Here is a 6,803-nt window from a genome sequence, read left to right as displayed (position 1 = left end):
TATTTTTGTCAGCTCTTCCTCTGCACCATGCTCTCCCCAGTGAAGCCAACTCAGTGAGAGCAGAAATAGCTCAGGGGCTGTTGGGCCCGGCCCCTGCGCTGAGGCAGAAACATCACCCCTGGCCCAGCTCATCAGGTCAGCACGTTCCTGGGACAGCTGGAGTGTTCTTCTGCACGTTCTGCCTGCATCCAGCGTGCCTGGGCTCCCTGGAGACCTCCGGTTTCCTGCAGCTCCTGGAAGCCCCTCCAATCGCCACAGTTCCCCTCCTTGGCACGTTTTCAGCACAGCCAGGCTTCAGCTGTGAGCTCTGAAGCCAACTTGTTGCCGTTTATTCTCCCAGCAACTTCCTGCAGACCCAGAGAGTGACAGGCAGACATCTGCTGGGTCAGACCAGGAAGTGAAACTCCCAGCGGCAGCCTCAGACGCGCTCTCATACAGAAAATCGAAACTGTATTAGTTCCAGACGTTTATTGACAATCCCCTATTCTGTGCCTGATGCAGGAGCAGGGTTTAGGACTCTCAGGAGCCCACAGACTACTGGGGAGCCAATGTGAAAACAAAAAGCTGAGCCTGGGAGACCAGCATGAGACCAGAAAGGCTTATTGTGGGAATGATGGAGAAAGAAACACTTCATTCTGCCCTGACCTGGGCAAAACTTCTCATATTTTATCCAAGTCAGAAGGATCAGTCAGAATTCAATAAGTACTAGTAATATTAACAGCAACCACAGTATTATTATTAATTAGGTATTTACAATATATCAGGCATCCTGCTGAGTACAAACAGTTTTGAACAGAGCCCTAATGCAATAGGTACTATATGATTCAGGTGACTTTATAGGTGAGGAAACTGAGGATCACAGATGAGTAACTTGCTCAAAACTAGAAAATACAAGAGCCAGTATTTGAACCTAGTTCTGTTAATTCCAGAACCTAAGCTGTTATACTTTATAATACGTCCAAAAATTACCACAGTATAAACAGATATATGGCTTTCCAGTGGTGCTAGTGGTAAAGAACCCACTTGCCAATTCAGGAGACATAAGAGACATGGGTTCAATCCCTGGATCAGGAAGATCCCCTGGAGGAAGGCATGGTAACCCACTCCAGTTTCTTGCCTGGAGAATCCCATGGATAGTGGAGCCTGGCAGGTTACGGCCCATAGGGTCACAAAGAGTTGGACACAACTGAAGTGACTTAATTAACATGCATGCATGTGGGCATATAAGCAATTATAGGGCTTCTCAGGTGGCTCAATGGTAAAAAAAAAAATCCGCCTGCAATGGAGGAGACCTGGTTCAGTCCCTGGGTCGGGAAGATCTCCTGGAGAAGGGAATGGCTAACCACTCCAGTATTCTTGCCTGGAAAATCCCATGGACAGTGGAGCTTGACAGGCTACAATTATCTGTGGGGTCACAAAAGAGTTAGACATGACTTAGCAACTAAACAACAACAACAACAAAACAGGTACATGCTGAAAAACCTGTCCCATCCTGGACCCAGTATATCTCATCTCCCCTTAGTCCTTATAGATGTAAACAGTTATATTCATTTCTGGTATATCCTTTCTTTACACAAATATAAACACATCAATAAATATTCTTATTTGTTCCTCTTTGTTGTAAGATAAAGTGGCATATATTAACACTGATCTGTACCTAATGCAGTCTTAGAGATTTTTCCACTGGAGTATATAGAGACCGTCCTGTTCTTTTATATAGCTGTATAGTTCTCCATTTGTTGATCCCAGCCTTTTAAAGACAAGGTAGTGTGTTCTCAACTGGGAAGATGTGGGTATGTTTTGCTAAACTGTTTAAATTTCACGGGGCACCAAGGAGCAAAAGGGTGTTGAGAGAGACTTAAGATTCCCTATTCGAGGCAAGAAGATGCGCATAGCACAGCCTGCCTGAACATGTGGCCCCACCTGGGTAGAAGGACACATACGCTGCCACAGTGGTGGGCTGGGGAAAGCCCTTCTGTGGAGCAAGTTCCGACTTGTTTCTGGCCCTTTTCCCTGCAGCCTGGGGCTCCTGCTTTTTATGACATCTTCCCTATGTTATGCCTGCAAAATTTTTATAGAACTTCCATGCAGAAGACACATGTAGTCTTACTGCGTCACCTTGGGCTAATTCTCCACTGATTGTGCAAGAGTCCAAGACGTTCACAGGTAGTACTTAGTGTTCCCAGGCCTCTAGTACTCCATGGGAAAGCTTGCCATCAGGTTGTTAAACACCTTTGAAAGGGAGCTGGAGTCAGCACTCCTTTTCTCTGAGATAGGGGATTCTCCCAGAGGATAATAATGCCTATGGAAGTAACTTTGGTCCTTTGAAAAGAGGCATTTGCTTTTAAGGTCATGCTTAGTAAAAACCTTGGTGGCTTCAAAGAGGTTGTGCAGCTTCCAAAACAGCAGCCCCATCAAACACACACAGTCTCCTGTGTGTTGCCTTTGTGTTTACTAAGATGTAGGGCTTTGAGCCTTCCCCATGGACTCATCACAGTGATAAAGCTGCCCCTACTTGGCAGTGTGGTTCCATCCTGTCTAGTGCTTAGAAATTTACTTTCTGTCTTCAAAGGATTCTTAAGAGACTGTGGCTTATAGGATAGCAGGTACTACTGAATAGTCTCCTGGATAAAATATGCATAATTGTAGAAAATAGCTATATGTGGAAACCAAGATATCATACTGTATAGATCATAGTTCAGGAAAGAATCTGGGAGACCTTTTAAGCTCTACACTTTTAGAGCTCTCAAGTGGCCACATCCAATGAGTAGCAGATCTAGGATTGTAACCCAGGCTTCCAGCTTTCTATCTCAGGTGCCATTCTACTGTGTCACTGCTTTCCAGGGTGTATTTCATAAAATCTGAATAGATATTATGTAAAAAAAAAAAAAAAAGAGTGCCATGGTCAAGCTAGGTCAGCAAACACTGGGCTGAAGAAAATGAAATGAGCTTACTTCTGCTAGGATTTTTCAGAACCTTTAGAAAACCATTGCTTATGGTGATCCTACAACAGGGCAGATGATCAGGAGTTTTCTTCAAGTTACTTCATCCTAGGATGCTTTTGTGGTAGAACATATGTGGAGCATATTTTGAGAGACAACACCTACTGCTTCCTCTCTTGAGTAATTTCAAGAGTTCTTAAAAGATAAATTCATGGATATGGGAGCTATGGCCTTTGTTTAGGAGGCTCAGGGGTTTTTTCTAATATTTTTTTTAATTTATTGATGATTGCTTTGTAATATTGGTTTGATTTCTATTTATATACCTGACCTATCGAGGTCAACAAAATGAAGGGTGCTGTCATACCTGACTGGAGTGACTATTAGGATGTCCTAAAATGTCATTCCAGCTCTTTTTAGGACAACTGTTATCTCCAAAACCACCATGATTTTGTTTTAGTTCCCTATTGTGGTTACTTTGAAGGCACTTGGATTCTGCACCTGGTTTGACATACCAAGGAGAGGCCAGAGGCATTTCTTGGTGGAGCATCCACTCTGAAGATGAGCCTAAAAGTAATAGTATGCTGTGTTCCAGAAGTTCTTAATCTTTTCTGGGACATGACTCTTTTGGGGGTCTTATTATGAATGAAGTTACAGACCCCTTGGGTCAGAAAATACATACTCATCATAAAATTTGCATACATTTTTGACATATTTGTGCACCCTTTGAGGCTTATCAATAAATCACTGACCTAGATTCATTGCCCTCAAAGAGAGCTTTCTAGAAACAAAACACACACCATGAACACGCACATACACAAAACAAGAAATGGTGGTAAGATTTTAAGTGACCCTGTCAGGAGTTATTTTTCTTTCTTTCTTTGGAATTCTTGGTTCTTAGAGGGTGCCTTGTTTCCTGCTAGTCCCTGTTGGCATGCTGGCTTTGTCAGTTGTGCTGGAGGGCTGCCAATCACGTTGTGTTAAATGCAGAATTGAGGGATTTCCTGGAGCTGCTTTAAAATGTCAGTCCTTGTTTTTCATTCTGAAACTGCCCTTTCTGGAAAGAAAGAAAGAAAGGAGAAAGGAAAGAAGGAAGAAAGAGAAAGAAAAAGAGGGAGAGAGGGGGAGGGATGGAAGAAGGATGGAGGGAAGGAAGGAAGGGAGGGAGGGAGGTACGGAGGAAGAGTGAGGGCTGAAGGCCAGGCTCTGCATAGACTCACATGGAGCAAGGGAGCCAGCGCATACAGGAGGAGGGATGTGGCTCTCTATAACATGCCTGGAGCCAGACCTCTTCCTCTTTCCAGGCTTCAGTTCTTTCATCTGTATTCTGAGCAAGTTGGCCTCACTAGGCCATCTCCCAGGATCTTCATCTGTCTCTGACCTTCCATGGGGTTAACTTCACTTTATCATAAACATTTCATAATAAAAAGCAGTATACCTCTTGGCTCACTCCCATTCTTTTCTTACTTTCCACTACTTTTCTTTTTACCCCTGAAATAGATAGTAGTTTGATTATTAACTTCCTTTTCTTGGTATGTTTCCCTCTGTCCAGCACTGACCTCTTCAGTCTGCTCTCCACCCCCTCAAGCCTTCCCTGGTTGTGTTTCTCTGTAGATCAGGCTCTCATAATCATAACCCTTGATTGTTCCTCTTATTTCCCAGCACACAGTCCACATCATTTCCACGTCAGACTCCTTGGGCCTGCTTTGGGTGGCAAGCAGCAACTGTGCAGATACAGTGGGGTATGTAATGGCAGTTTACATGCACTCAGAGCTTACTGGAGGAGAGGGGATGAACTTCATAAAGTGCAGAGCCTAGCCGAGGACCCAATGTTCCAGAAGAATGAAAAAAAAAAAAAAAGCTCCAGAGACACAACTGGAGAACTTCTTTACTCTGACCCAACACAATTAATTTGATGCAGGGTGTGGCAGTTTGTAGAAAGCATAGGAAGCACTGGGCTGAATGGTACCATAATTGCACAATTCTGAAGAGCCGGAGTTTTCATGAGCTTACAACTCAGGCTGGGTGTAGGAGATGTGTTACAATTTACGGGCTCTTTGGGAAAAGATGATCTGCTGGAGTTCTTTGACCCTAATTTTGCTTATTTCTAAATCCTCAGGTAGCAGGGGTGATATGGTGGGGGTGGGGGAAGAATACAATGACAAATGCACCAAGAAAACCCCTCAAAACTTGAAATGGGGAAGTAAAACCTCATTAGCCTTTCTTGGTACACACTATTTTTAACCACTGCATCTACTTCTTCGTGCCATGCTTCACATGACTCTATGCTGTTTACTCTAGGAAAGAGATTCTTGAAAATGCCCCCAAGAACAGCTTCTGAACATCATCCAAAGCCTCCCAGACCCTATGTTAATACCCTCTTTCCTCACTTCCAGAAAGCCCACATCTTCAAAATGGGTTCATCTGAGGCTCTGGGAACCAGACACGCATTCATGTATTTAACTTATATCCATGAGACTCAGAGTTGAGTGGCAGAGATAATGCAGGCCAGGACTGAATGCCAGAAGGTCTGGACTCTTCCTGTCAACACGTTCCCTACCTGTGCAAGGTTGAGACCCTAGGACTTCATTTGCACTCTGGCTCTGCCACTAACTAGGTGTGTTGATTTGAGCAACTCACTTAACTTCTCTGGTTCTCTGTTTCTCCACTTGTAAAACAAAGGGTTTGGACTAGAGATCCCCCAGTTTCTTTACAGGATAAAATATAAATTCCCATGGTTACCAGTGATCTAATCAAGTCTAATTTTCCTCATCTGTAAAGCAGAGAGAGTGATATCTGCTTGTGAACCTTACAGGGAGGGGGTGAAAGTGCTCAGTAAGTTAACACAAATGTCAGCTACTGTCATCATTAGGATTCTTTTTGCAGCTCTCTCTTTCTTCAGAGCATGTTTTTCATGTCTTCTACCATTTGTGCTAAAGAACAACTCAGTGCCTTACAGGAATTCCTGGAATTCAGTTTTTGGTTTGATTGAATAGAAGGCAAGATGTCAGTTCAAACAGATAAAGTTGTTGTAAGTGACAGCAGTGTTTGAAAGTTCTTTGGAAGGAAGTGGGCAAAGGCCTCCCGTAGTGCCCAAAGAGGGGTGGCTTCTTCTTGATCTCACTTACGGGCATGAACACTGCTTACTAAGAAACTTGTGTTCTCAAATGGGGCTTTGCCCAGTGAATTAAAAAGCCTTAGAGGGTTCTACAGGCAACAGCAGTAATCTGGGGTGCTTATCTTTTGCCTAGCATCTGTACCTTTCTAAGTAATTTATCCACATTAACTCATTAGCACTCCCAGCCCTACACTGGCTTTGGGATGGAGGGAGGTGATATTATCTGAGTGTTGCATTCAGAGAAAGCCCTGGGTGGAGAATGATAGTCCCTCTGTTCAAACCTGGTAGAATTCTCCCCTGCCACTACAGCAAACCCTCTCATCACTTGTCCCCCCACTACCAGAATCCCAGAGGTGCCATCTTAGTGCCTTGCCCAGTATCATGGGGTATCAGAAGTGAAATAGCTCTTTCAAGAGTCCCTGCAGGGCCAACTCCTTTACAGTACAAGAAATCAAGACATTTGATCAACCCAGAGGGGAAGTGAAACAACCAAAGCAACACAGCTAGCTATGGATGCAGTCAATAACTTGTTTTAGGAGGCAAAAACTAGAAACCACCCTCATCCCGCCCCCATACACCTTAACAAAGTAGACACTCTTTGTGCCTTTCTAGGTATCAACTGGGAGAAGGCAATGGCAACCCACTCCAGAACTCTTGCCTGGAAAATCCCATGGGCTGAGGAGCCTGGTAGGCTGCAGTCCATGGGGTCGCTAAGAGTAGGACACGACTGAGAGACTTCACTTTCA

The sequence above is a fragment of the Bison bison genome, unplaced genomic scaffold (genome assembly GCF_000754665.1).
Source record: "Bison bison bison isolate TAMUID 2011002044 unplaced genomic scaffold, Bison_UMD1.0 scf7180017864456, whole genome shotgun sequence".
In the NCBI taxonomy this organism is placed as follows: Eukaryota; Metazoa; Chordata; class Mammalia; order Artiodactyla; family Bovidae; genus Bison; species Bison bison.
This window is presented reverse-complemented; position numbering follows the sequence as displayed.